Source organism: Coffea arabica, chromosome 5e (genome assembly GCF_036785885.1).
Source record: "Coffea arabica cultivar ET-39 chromosome 5e, Coffea Arabica ET-39 HiFi, whole genome shotgun sequence".
In the NCBI taxonomy this organism is placed as follows: domain Eukaryota; kingdom Viridiplantae; phylum Streptophyta; class Magnoliopsida; order Gentianales; family Rubiaceae; genus Coffea; species Coffea arabica.
In genome coordinates this window covers 435,064-449,024 of record NC_092318.1, presented here as the reverse complement: position 1 = coordinate 449,024, position 13,961 = coordinate 435,064, and the positions used below count along the sequence as shown (strand labels likewise).

The 13,961-nt window shown below is 33.5% G+C and overlaps 1 long non-coding RNA gene across 1 annotated transcript; it reads left to right on the top strand.

Annotated features, from left to right (window-relative positions):
• Positions 1-7,200: 7,200 nt before the first annotated feature.
• LOC140006405 (uncharacterized) lies at positions 7,201-11,399 on the top strand. Its single transcript, XR_011814000.1, has 2 exons — positions 7,201-7,447; positions 9,871-11,399. It is a non-coding gene; the product is annotated as an uncharacterized lncRNA (long non-coding RNA).
• The last annotated feature ends 2,562 nt before the right edge of the window (positions 11,400-13,961 follow it).

The following is a 13,961-nucleotide window of genomic DNA, read 5'->3' as shown; positions in this document are numbered from 1 at the left end:
TCTAGTATGTAAAGCAAAGTAAAAGTATATGCAAAATGATGACCAGACCCCTATTCATTAGTAAAGTACGTATGCCACTTCAATACATGATCTCATAATATAATCATAACTTGCCAAACTCTGAGCATATTAATTTGTAGGGTTTCCACATTGTAAAGCGGTGCATAAATTTATGCCCTCTAAATTATTTTTCATTCTTTTTTCCCAGCTTAAAAAAAATGCAGCGATCTTCAAACTTTTGTCATGGTCAAAACTCCAGCTGCGTAATTGGATTTATTAGCTAGACTTGAATTTCCATTCATTTCGCTCAAATGCTTGCAGTCCAAATTCCTCTATACTAGGGTATATAAGTAAATATGGCCCAGATAAAAATTTCCCCAGGATGTGATATGTAGGGATGGCAATGGGGGCGGGTGCCCGCGGGCAACCGCCCGGCGGGGGGCTCTCGGGGCGGGGGGGAATTTTTTCCCCCCGTTTAGAAACGGGGCGGGGGGCGGGGGAGTATACCCCCGCCCCATCCCCCGCCCCGCCACCCGCAAAAAAAAATTATATATATATATAATTATATATAATATGTAATTTAATTAGTTATAAGCTTATGATAATGATATTATTAGTTAGATGTATTATATAATGTTTATTAGTGTATGTAATAAAATTGATAGTATCAAGTATACAAATAATTAGACACGTCTACTAATAGAATTTATTAATTAGTTATACTAAATTTACTAATACATTTATACTAAATTTCTAATTACACTTAATAGAATAACACTTTTTTCTCAAAAAAAAAGCACAAACACAATAATGAATTAGTGATTGTATTTGTACCAAAAGTGAAAACTTAACTATTTTAGTTGTATTTATTTCATCATGTTGGATTATATTCAAATAACTTTTGTTTGATTGTTTTTATGAGTTTCAATTGTAAAATTAAAATAAATAATAACTTGATGATGTGTTTGTCGCGCCCCATTTTTCGCGATGGAAAAATATAATTATAAAAATAGGTATTTACAAAATATGTAATTTTATTTTAAAATAAATGAAAAGGACCTAGAATGGGACTTAAAAAGAATGCGACAATTTGGGTCCAAAATTTAGTCTAAAAGGGTTTTTAAGAAAAAATAGGACTCGCCACTTGGTATGGAGTTTTGGTGTACCAAGTCACCCAAAAAATATTTTTTGACAAAAATAAAATAAATCAAAACCCTTTTTGACAACTCCAGGTCTTTGAAAACAAGAGAAAATAGGTTCGGGAGTCACGGTTGAAGAAAGGGAAGGCAAAGGTTTAATTGACTCAAACCTAAGGCACCCTTTCAACCTAGTCTAAGCTAGTTGCGAGGTTTAGTCAAAATTTTCCTAATCTAACCCTTAATTTTATCATATTTAAATGTTTCCTACATGGATGCAAATCTAAATTTATAAAAACATCGAAAGGGACAAAATGTTCATTCAAGGGTTTGATTGAACCAATCGCATTAATTGCGAAGGCCAAAATAACTCATTGAAGGTGTCACGAATATGCAAATGATGAATTTAAAGTAAAGAAAAGAAATTAGATTATATACATATATATAAGTGATCAAAGAAAAAGGGAATGCAACATAAAGGGTACGGGAGGCAAAACTCGTGACATAATTCTCTTATACATGGATTAATAGGGTATTTAAACTAAAAAGTTATAATCACCCATTTCCCATGTTTGAAAAATAATTATCCTAACATGAACAAGCAAATGAACTAGCTTAAATGAGATTCAATTCTAAATGGCATGATTAGCACCTATAGCGGGTAAGGGATAATATAATAGGGAATATCATACAAATGAGAAAAGATCCTAAAAATAAAAACATGCATGAAAATGTAGTGAATAGCACACAAAGATGAATCTAGCGCAAGACAACCTAAATGGTCTAGCGTTGGACTAGCCCATTTCTAAAAATCCTTACTAGCGTTGGACTAGCAAGTAAGCGTAGGGAGAATCCACAACTAGCGTTGGACTAGTGTGGTGACGTCATGCATTAACAATTCATAGTGAAGCAAATAAAGCATAAATTAAAACAAATAAACACATAAGAGCACGTAGCACATAACACGTAAGCATAATATCTATATGCCAAAATCCTAAGAAAAGCGGATAAAACACATAACACATAAGCCACATAAACACGCAACCTATCTATTACATCGGGGAGCGCCTAACTACAATCTAGGAGGGAAAAATATAATAAAACAAATCTAATTATCCTATCTATTACATTTTTGAGGTATTTAAATACCTCTTGAATCATTATAAAAACTAACTAACATATATAAGAAAATTTGAATGAATATTTAAATCAAATAAATAAAGCATATAAAAATATATAAACACATAGGAACACATAGGAGCACATAAGAGCACGTAATTGACATTGAAATAATAAAATAGGAGTACCTCCCGTTTGAAGTGGTGACTAAATGGAGTCAAATTGTCCTAATTATACTCACAATGAACAAAAGGATCATGGCACCAATTTAATTGAAAAAGAAAATAATAATACAAGCACTAAATTCACACTAATATGTCAGACGTAAAGAAATTTAAGCAAATCTAAAAATTACAAGTTAAGTATATTCAAAAGTAGCATAATTAGCTATTAAAGAAAAGAAACAATCATAATAAAGAGAGTCAAAATTCATCAGGGACTGAATTGCAAAAATTGAAAAAACTTTTGGGGACAAAAATTATATTTTTCAAAGTTTAGGGGTCAAAATTAAATAAAAGATAAAATTCAGGGACCAAAGTGCAATTACTATAAGGACCTACATGAAAGAAATTAAAATGTTATGGGCCGTAGTAAAATTACTCCAAAGATCAGGGGCCAAAGTGCAAATCGTAATCAGATCTTCTTAAGAAAACAGGCCACTGGGCCATTATTTATTTCTTTGGGCCGAAAACTACCTAAGCCCAGCCGAAAGTCTAAGCCAAAACACACAGGCCAGCCCGTCTTCTATCACTCAAACCCAACCAAAAACACATGGGCTCCAAGCTCCTAGCCCAACCGAAACCCAAAAGAAAACATAAACTAAAGCCCAGCCCCAAAACCTAACAAAACTAGCTCTTGGCCCAACCGAAAAATAAACATTAGCCCAATCCCTTTTTTCTTTTCTTTTCTTTTTCTTCTTCTTCTACCCTTCCGGTTCTTCTTTTCCTTGCCTGGCCGGCTGAAGCTCCTTGCCACCGCCAACCATGGCTGACATGGCGGCTGCCGGCGCCGCCACCGCTGGTCGCCGGCCATTTTTCCGATCACAAAATTTCACCAAAATACACCCCCTCACTCGATTTTTCGCGTAGGTTTCATTTCCGGAGTTAGTTTTTACAAAAGAAGAAAGAAAAGTGGCCAAATGGCCAAAAAACAGCTGCATTTTTTTATTATTTTTAGACCTTTAAACCTTCACCAAAAATTCATAAAAATATATTACAATACTCCTTATAATCTTTACATTACAAATATAATCTTAGCTAACAAGAAAACAACAACAAAAGACTACATTAAGACAAAACAGTTTCTAAAATTCTTTTTTTTTTGTTTTGGCATTTCATCAAACATTTAGCATGCATGCACAAAAATCATCTTTCTTTTCCTCAGTCTAGTCTTGAACTTGCCCAACAACACCACAACAATAAAACCAGCAAGAGGAAAGGACAAATCATCAACTAAACATGCTTCAAATATAACTACTAAAATAGAAAGAAAAAGAAAAGGAAATCGGAAAAATAAAAGGAAAATTACCCCAGCTGGAATTACGGTCCGTGGGCTAGAGTTTGGAGGAAATTCCAAGCTATGATTGTCCAATTGGTAGCTGCCCCTCTTTTTTGTTGTGTGTGAGTGTGTTGGGAAAAAAACCGAGAGGGAGAGAGTGAGGTTTTGTATATTGTTCACCAAAATGAGAGGGAGAATTGAGAGAAGAGCCGAGAGTCTTTTTTTTTTTCTGTCCCCCCCCCCCAGCCGAGAGAAACCATATTGGGAGAGAAAAAGAGGAGCTTGTGTGTGTCTTTGGTCCAAATGATTATTTTTTACCAGATGACAAGAAAGTTGAGTGTAGGAATGGGTTAAGTGTTTTTTGGTAGGAAAAATGATGAAAATGTGTAAGTTTTGTAATAATTTGATTTTGATTTGATTTGATTTTTGATTTTTGATTTTTGATTTTTGATTTTTGATTTTTGATTTTTGATTTTGTTTTTTAACTTTTCCTTTTTTTGTTTTTGTTTTGTTGTTTGTTTTTTTTCTTTTTTTTTTTTTTAAAATAAACCTGCAAAAATGAGAAAATTACACATTAATAATAATAATAATAATAATAGATAACTTATTAAATAGATAAAAATTTAGGAAAATATTAAAAATTGACAAAAATTTGGTGTCTACAGTGTTGATATTTTAGTACTTGATTATTTATTAAAATTTAACTCTAATAAAATTTTATTAACCCCGCGGGGAAAATTTTATTAACCCCGCGAGTGCCCCCGCTGGGGAAGTGGGGCGGGGCGGGGTCTGGGCGGGGGGAGTGGGAGGCGGGGGACGGGGCGGGGGCGGGGGAGTTTGTAGGCAGCGGGGCGGGGGATGGGGGAGGGGTCCCCCGCCCCAACCCCGCCCCGTTGCCATCCCTAGTGATATGCTAAGATCCTAATTTGAAGATCTTAACGAAATTTTGTCTTTTTGGTCGTAAAAAAAAAAAGTAGAAGTTAATCTCAATCACTATCAATTTCTTGCACGTTATTTCTAGGAGGAGAGTTCTGACTTTGATTCCTATTTATATGTCTACTCTTTTTCTCTCCCAACTGCTGCGGTTTTTTTTTTTTGGACTTGTCTGGAATAAAGTAACAGGCAATTGGAAAACCATCCCTTCATCTTCTCCTTCTTTGATTCTATGTTCGTTCTTTTTTACCATAATAATTCCAAAAGAATACAACGTGCATGACCAAGAGTCACCACCAGCTGTATTCTCTTTCAGCTTTAGACCAGTGGAGCCACATCTTGGAAATACAAAGTCAACCACCATTTGGAATTGCAACATTTCCACATTCAGATTGATAGGCTTAATTAGTGATTTGCTGTCATCTAATAATTGAATCAATGAGACAATTAAGCATATTTAGGCAAAAAACGGGTTTTCTTGACTTGGAAGTCGTGACTTTTGGTCTTGCACGTACGTACTCTTTGGGCAAGAAAATGAAGTGCCAATGAAATTGTGTGTATGTGTAGTCTCAAACTTCTTGCACTTGGAATTCATAGTAACATTCACTACAAGAAATATATTTTTCAATGACAAAAATTTATGTGACAACAAAAATCTTGTCACAGATAACCTAATTCAGTGACGACATTAGGTGTCATCACAGATGAATACAGCACAAGCATAATCAGTGACAACATTGGAAGTTGTCATTCTCAACTCGTCACGAAATAGTTGGCGCGCATCTCATTTGATGCCGCGGGAAATGATTTTATGACAACTCAAGTAAAGTCGTCATAAACGCTCTCTCTACAGTGACAACATAACTTGTTGTCATTAAAAGTCTACCCGGTTCCAATTTTGTGACAACTTTTTGCATCACTGTATACTACAGTATTTTCATCAACTTTCACTAATTCTACTATGACACCCTAATTTTATTTTTTAGCCCCCAATTCTTTTATATTAGCAAAAGCACCGAAGATATGACACCCTAATTTTATAATTTATCCCCTATTCATTATGTATTAACAAAATGCAAATGATATAATAACAAACTATTTTTAGATATTTGTAATTTTTGCTAAGTTGACATAATAGACATGTCTGAGCATAAAAATTTTTTCATGAATTGTTTTTTATTACTTATAACAACCCCCAAAAATCAATAACTGAAATAATTTGAAAAAGTGTAATAGAATATAATTTGTAGTCTAATGTTAGCACTGTGAAAGATTAGTATAACGTGTAATACATCACAAGTAATAATTATTTTCATATGGAATGGGTATATAAGAAATTAAAATTATTCAGTAAAATATCTGTCGTGCAATAAGATTGAGAGTTGTAACACATTTAACAGAATATTTGATTACATGTTTCTTTTAATTTATTATAAAAACTAAGTAATAGACAAAGAGTAGGATAAGCATGAGTAAGAAGTGCTATACTGTATATAAGCAATTCTATAGTATTTTCATCAAATTTCACTAATTCTACTATGGCACCCTAATTTTATTATTTAGCCCCCAATTCTTTTATATGAGCAAAAGCACAGAAGATATGACACCCTAATTTTATAATTTAGCCCCTATTCATTACGTATTAGCAAAATGCAAATGATATAATAACAAACTAGTTTTAGATATTTGTAATTTTTGCTAAGTTGACATAATAGACATGTCTGAGCATAAAATTTTTTTCATGAATTGTTTATTATTACTTATAACAACCCCCAAAAATCAATAACTGAAATAATTTGAAAAAGTGTAATTGAATATAATTTGTAGTCTAATGTTAGCACTGTGAAAGATTAGTATAACGTGTAATACATCATAAGTAATAATTATTTTCATATGGAATGGGTATATAAGAAATTAAAATTATTCAGTAAAATATCTGTCGTGCAATAAGATTGAGAGTTGTAACACATTTAACAGAATATTTGATTACATGTTTCTTTTAATTTATTATAAAAACTAAGTAATAGACAAAGAGTAGGATAAGCATGAGTAAGAAGTGCTATACTGTATATAGGCAATTCTATGCATGTTAAATTTTTGAAACATGTTTTATTGTGTAAGTTTTATTGTAAGGTAATTTCTTAAATAATTTGTATATTGAGTTGTCCAAACCCAAAAAGATGTATATAGACACAAACAAGCACACATATATATACATGCACAAAAAAGAAACCAACATCAAATAATTTATTTGATATTTATAGATGAGATTAAGGAAAAAAAAAGAGATTAAGTATGAAAAAAGAAACCTGAAAAAAAAAATTTGACCAGGGAAAAAAAAAGAAAAAAGATGTATGAAGCTAAAGGCGTGAATCCTGGAATCTCAAAGACGTGCTGAGATTCCAAAAAAAAAAAGAGCGCCAGTCTGAAATCTGAAAGAGGCGCGAGCGGGTGGCTGAAATCTTTACAAAACGACGTCATTTTTGGTTGTTCACAGACAAACAAAAGTCTCGCCGCTTCTCTCTTCCAACACTTAAACAAATTTCATTCTCAGTCTTTCCTTTCTATGGTGAACACCGAAAAACTCTGGACCTCAAACACCTTCTGCTTCCGCAAAATGCTCCTCTAAAGCACCATTGACGAGTGCCAATCTTCAGGTCAAGCTCGCCGAAGAAGCGAAGTCAGAACACTTCCAAGCTCCCTCCTCGTTCCGCGACTTCAGCTTAGACTTTTCTCCGACCCCCTCTTCAGCTAATTGTGCGGTATGTGTTTTTTTTTTTTTTTTTTGCTTTCAAAAGCTGCTCAGCCTTCTATTGTAAAGACTAATTTATGAACTAGATTGTTAATTAGCAGTGGGGAAGGTAATACTCTTGGCCAAATCGCATCCAAAACACTTGCGATCTGGAGTATGAACAGTGTTAGGGTTCATCCAAGAATTTTTTTTTCATTTGTGGATTTTTTCACTGTTTTCGAGAAATTTGGACTGATTAAACCAAAAATTGCTTGCTTTATATTTTGATGGAACCTTTTTGTGATTAGGATGGTCAGAACCGGCTTTCTTTGAGGAGCTATGAAATGCGAACATTTTTTGACTGCATTAATTTGGTTGGATAAAAGAGAAATTAAACAATTTGTCGTGCCATTTAATTGCTTCCTTAAGGGGAAGAGAACTTGACTGATTTGCCTAATTTATTTGGCTGTTTTAAATGTACTTTATGCCATACCATGTAATTTACTCTCTGGTTCTCTCTCTCTCTCTCTCTCTCTCGCTCTCTCTCTCTCTCTCTCTGTGGTAATCAAGCATGCACTTTACTAGAATTTTGCACGTTTGGGAACTGGCCAGAAAACTGTTTTGGGGTTTCAATTGCCGTTAACATGTTGTGCAATGTGTGTTTAGTCATACAATAGTTAATCTTTTGTAATAGTTAAGATTTTCATTTCTGTATTCCCCCTTTGTTCTTCATTTCCTTGCCATTTTCGAACCTACATTTTAATTTTCCCCTGTTTTTGTTAGCTCATTATCCAATGGCTTCTGTCCTGCCCCCGAAAGGCTTCATTTCCTTGCCATTATCCGAGGCAATTTGGGCTTCTGAAATGTTGCATTTTCAGTTTGTATCTTGAGAAATTTCTGTGTACGGTTCTTCTTTTATTGACTTTGTTCCATAACATCGTAGAGGTATCTGGCTTTAACATCTTTTAATTTTATCTGGGAGGGAGAAAATATAAAGAAGAAAGAACCTGAGAAGATGTTACTACATGGAGGGATATTTTTAGAGGGGAAAAGTGTAAAATAAAATTGACTCAAATGAAAGATGAACAAATTTCCATCAAGTGTATCCATTTAATAATTATCATTTTCACCCTAAAACTAAATACTGGAGCAATTTCTTTTCCATCTCAGCAGATTAATTGTATTTTTTTTTCTTTTGTGAGTTTATAGCAACAGTAGATAATATTCAATCATCAATAAATGAATGTAGAAACAAAGGATAACATAACATGTTGAAGTTCAGGTGCTGAAATTGCAGCTACGTCATTAATTCTCAATTATTTTTAACTACAAAAAGGAATTTTTTTCCTCTTTTTATTGGAACCAAGACTCAAAATATGGCACATGATTTTCAAACTGCTCTGAAAAAGGTAAGAAAAAGAACTGCATGACATTTTATATGAAATATATAACAGCAAAGTTTTAATATATACCACAGCAAAACAGAGAAAAAGGAATAAATTCTTTGCTATTCTATTCTCTTAACTTGATTATTCAATTTTTTGTTATCAAGATGTTAGAATGCCAGCGAACAGAAATTTTGCTTCTTATTTAGACCTTTTGGGTTTATATGGCTATAAAGAATGGTTTATTCTTTCCCCCATAGGACCAAAAAAATAAAAAGAAATGGTTATTAAAACTTTTGGAGCCACTGGAGAAAGCCATTGTTTCGTAAAAATTGCAAAGACTAAAGGTAAATCCAAAATTTTTTACAATGTATGATAAAAGTTCTCTAGTTTATATATATAATACATTCAGGGGTGGTTATCTTTCATTTCATAGTCTTATAGATGGTCAAAAACTGAAAAGAACAAATTCTAATAAAAAAAAATGGTCTATTTTATATATATGGTTAATACATCCAGTCTGTATTAGATTCTCTCATAAGTGTAACCAAATCCCCTCTCTAATGGGGCCTTTAATTCTCTAACCAAAGTCCCTGAAAATAGAAAATGACAAATAGAGAGAAACAGAAAGGAAGCAAAAAGAATAGGGATTATGCAGTTGTTGCAGTTCCAACTTGCACCAAGTGATTGCTAGTGCATTTGTTGGTATTAACCATCAGTTGGTATTAACATTTGTTGATTGCTAGTGCATTTGTTGAAGTCTGTCCTCTTTAATTTCTATTGATTTCATGGTTAATTTCATGGCTGCTTTACATATGGCTTTTTTGGATTTTAGGAAACTGCTTTCATGGTTAATTTCATGTTCATTTCGTGGCTGCTTTACATATTACTTTTCTTGATATATGATACTGATTTCATGGCTTTTCATATGAATTTTCATATTACTTTTATGGCTGCTTTTCATATGACTTGTAGCCTTAATTTTTGAAAAGGCTAGTTAACAAATTATTCTCTTTAGTTTGATATTAGAAAAGTATTTTGTACTAAAGGCTGATGTGTCTATATCTAGGACATGGATAAAACTTGGATGAAGATTAGCAATAGGAAGGACAAGGCTTATGAACTCGGAGTCAAAAATTTCCTCAAGTTTGCATATTCTCAAAAAGTTGAAAATCAGAAAATCCCATGCCCATGTACACAATGCAATAATTTTTGTAACCAAACTAAAACAGTTGTGGAGGATCACTTATTGACTCAAGGCATTCGTAAAAGCTACACAAGATGGATACACCATGGGGAACAATTTCAACACCAAAATTGTGGGGATAGTACTAAACATGGGGATGGAGAGGAGGATAGTGATACTGAGGATTTAAATGACATGTTGCACGACATTGGGACAGCACAATGGGGGGACAATTGGGCTGGTAGGGAAGAATCAACGGATGATAGTCTAAATGCGAATCATAGTGACACAAATAACTTTCTTAAATTGTTAGAAGATGCAAAAAAGGAGCTGTATCCAGGGAATCATTTTTACTCAAAGCTATCCTTTGTAGTCACTTTGCTCCATTTGAAAACAATGAGCGGTGGACTATAAAGTCCTTCAATGCATTGCTGGAAAGTCCTTCAATGACTTGCGCAAATAAGCAACTTCTGTATCAGGTATAAATAAATTGTTTGCTCTTCATAGTTATTACAATTGAGGCACTTGAATTCTGGTTCTACAAAATAGAGATTCATTTTTAATACAATTGGGTTGCTTGATGTCAATTTAGTTGCTTGATGGCACTTGAAATCTGGTTCCACCAAATCTGATTCCTGTTTATGCAATTGAGTTGCTTGAGGCTGATTTAGGTGCTTGAAATCTTGTTCATGTTTAATTACAGCCATTGAGGTGCTGGATGTTGCAACCAAAACTTTAGTGTTTTTAAAGCAAATGTGTTTGAACGTTGGGATGTATTCCACTTTTTTCTTTGTCGAACTCATCTAAATTTTTCTGTATCAGAATTTTTTTTTTGTGCTAAGGAAAAAGAGGCACCTGTGATTGTGTGTGTGTGTGTGTGTTTTTTTTTTCTTGATATACTGTGTGGTTCATGATCATCTAGGCTCTCAATGATTTTAGGATTTTATTGTTGTTATTGTTATTGTTATTGCATATATATTTGTGAACATGCAGATATTTATTGTGTTTGTATTGTTATTCTATATTTCACAGAATATACATTCAATGTCTTATTTGCTATAATTTCACTTTATTTTTGTGTTAAGCAATTTACTTAGATTGCTATAATTTCAAATTAGAGTGACATTAGTTTTTATAATATGGTGCCTATCTAGAAGTGTAGTTCCAGTTTTAACACCAGTGCTCATTGCTTCAATTTTGGTAACGTGTAGGTTCTAACACGATTCCCAAGAAGAAGAAGCCAGTCATTGCTGTGAAGATGGTTTTTGAATTGAAGACTACAAGGCCTATCGTGCTCATGTTTTGTTCTAGATGGGAATCGTGCTCATATTTTTGTATAGAACTTTACTACTCTCTATTGTGGATGGGAAATCACTAGTATTGTAACTGAATGGCTTATTTTGGATGGTGCATGGTTTATGACTCATTTGAGGCAACATTTATATATATATGTATTTGGGTTGATCTTCTATTGGAAATGAATGTTGGCTTTCTTTTCGTATGTTGGCTTTTTTTTTCTCCTTGCTACTCAATGAACGTTTTGTGATTGTTGGCAGCTATGTTGCGTAATTAACATTAGATTATTGCTTTTTACAAAAAAATAAATGACAATAAAAAAGTTGTCACTGCCAACAAGTTTCAATAGTGACACCAGAAAGTCGTCACTTTTTATGGATGGAAAACAATGATAACAAAAGTCGTCACTAAACGGAAGCATAATGTGACAACTCTAAGGGTTGACTATGACAAGAATTTAGCCAGCTTAGTGACAATAAAAGTCGTCACACAATGTACAACAATGAGTGACGACAAGAGTCATCACAAAAGCGAAATCATTTGTGACGACTTTCAACAGTCGTCACATGGACCCCCTTTTGTGACATAGAACTAGTGACAGCTCTGTGACAGCAGTAAAAGTCGTCACTAACTTTTTTTGTGACGACTTCTGAATTTTTAATGACGACTTTCGCCTGTCACAGAAACGCAATTTTCTTGTAGTGATTAGTACATCATTTTCCATCTCTGTTCATGGAGAAAATTTACTTCAAGGACGACCCTAGCCAAATTCTGCTAAACAACTGGCCTGCAGTTTCTTCCCCCTCCCCCAAGGTGTTAGTGGGTGGGAGTTTCGTCAAGTAATTGCTTTGTATCTTTCCAATATGAGGCTTAGTGGCATCATATCACCACAGCTGAGGAATTGAACATGTTTTTTTTGGTTTCCCTTAACATTAGTAAAAATTTACTCGTTTACGCGGATTGAGGGGGCTTGACTTAGACGTCAACAGTCTCAACGGAGCATTTCTCAAACAGCGAATTCAAAGTCAAAATCGTGACCTAAAAGAGTGACTTCGAAGTCGCCCTCTCAAATACCGAAATTCTACTCTAGGAAGAATTCAAAAAATTTACACTACTTTTGAAATTTCAAATAAGAATTGGATTATTTGGGTAAATAACCTAGAGCAGTACTGGAAGATAGCCAAATCAATTTGATAAGGACATGCGACGAATGCAGTTAGTTTTTGGTGCAAAACTGCAAATGGTGACTTCAAGCCTTACAAGGGGGATTTTTAGAGTCAAACCAAAGACCTCATCATCACTAGTTAATGTTTCTACCACCTAAGTTGGATCTTGGGGATAAAGTCCAGCCAACTTCTGTTTGTGTGTGATGTGTATATACAACTTGCATAAAAGATGTTCAAATTAATGAAGCCCTAAATTTTAGGCCTTTTTCTGAAATCCGGTCTATTTTAACTCTTGATTGTTTGCTTTAGTGTTCTCTAGACATCTAAACTTTGTCACTAGTGTGTGCACTTTTTTGGCACGTAAACTTTTCCTTGGGATTTACATCTGAGAAGAAAAAGATACGAAATAATAAGGCATACTATAAGATGGTACAATCTACTATTAATCATCATGTGAACAAAACAATATATTGCAGCACTGTAAATTCAAAGCAATCTAAGAGGGATGTGAATTAATTGATCAAGATTTTTACAAATTTAAACAATTAAAATGATTATAAACCAAGCAAAGCAAAGGTAAATCACAATCAAGTACAATAGCAAGTCAATGACACCTTAAGAGGGTGAACCAAAGAATTACCAGAGAGTAAAATATCTTATGATGGTTGTGGACATTTTTATTATTTTTAATGGGAGGTTTTGAAACTAATATCTCCTACTTACAATTTTTCTCCCTTACAATGAGGGTTGTAGACTTGTATTTGATTGGAGGTGGATCGGAAGATGCATTTTATTGATGGAGAATAAGAATATTACATACGTTGTGACTTTGAAATTAAAAACTACAATTAACCATTCGTTTTTTTTTTAATCTGTCTCTATTCTATTTCCTGGTTCGTAGATACTTTCGCAAATCTTTAAATTGAGAGAGTATGAGGTGCCTCTACCTTCCTTTATTTATTAAATTGATATCAAATTTTAATTTTCCTCATTTTTTTGGGACCAACTTAGTGTGTATAATCTAATTTTCGGGGACAAACAGCAAACACAAAGCAACGATCAAAATATCTACTCCTGTTTAAGTCTTTGTTGTTAAGCAAAATATCTACTTTGACTATACCTTCTATATTAAGAAAAATAAAGTATATGTCCCTTCGCCATTGTAAAGTTTGGAATCTCCATTTAGAATTAAAAAAAAAAGGAAAATAGGTCACATTTTATAATTGTTGTGGTTTATGTTGATGATTTCAATATGATTAGAACTCTTGAAGAGTTATCAAAAGCTGATAAATTTTTAAAGACAAAATTTGAGATCAAAGATATTGGAAGAACAAAATTTTGCCTTGGTTTGCAAATTCAGCATTTGGAAGATAATAATTTTTGTCACCAATCTGCTTATGCCCAGAAGGTAGTAAAATAGTTTTATATGGATAAAACACATCTATTAAGTACCCAAAGGTCATCAGTCAGCTTGATCCTATTAAGAATCTTTTTAAACCAAGAGAGGAAGAT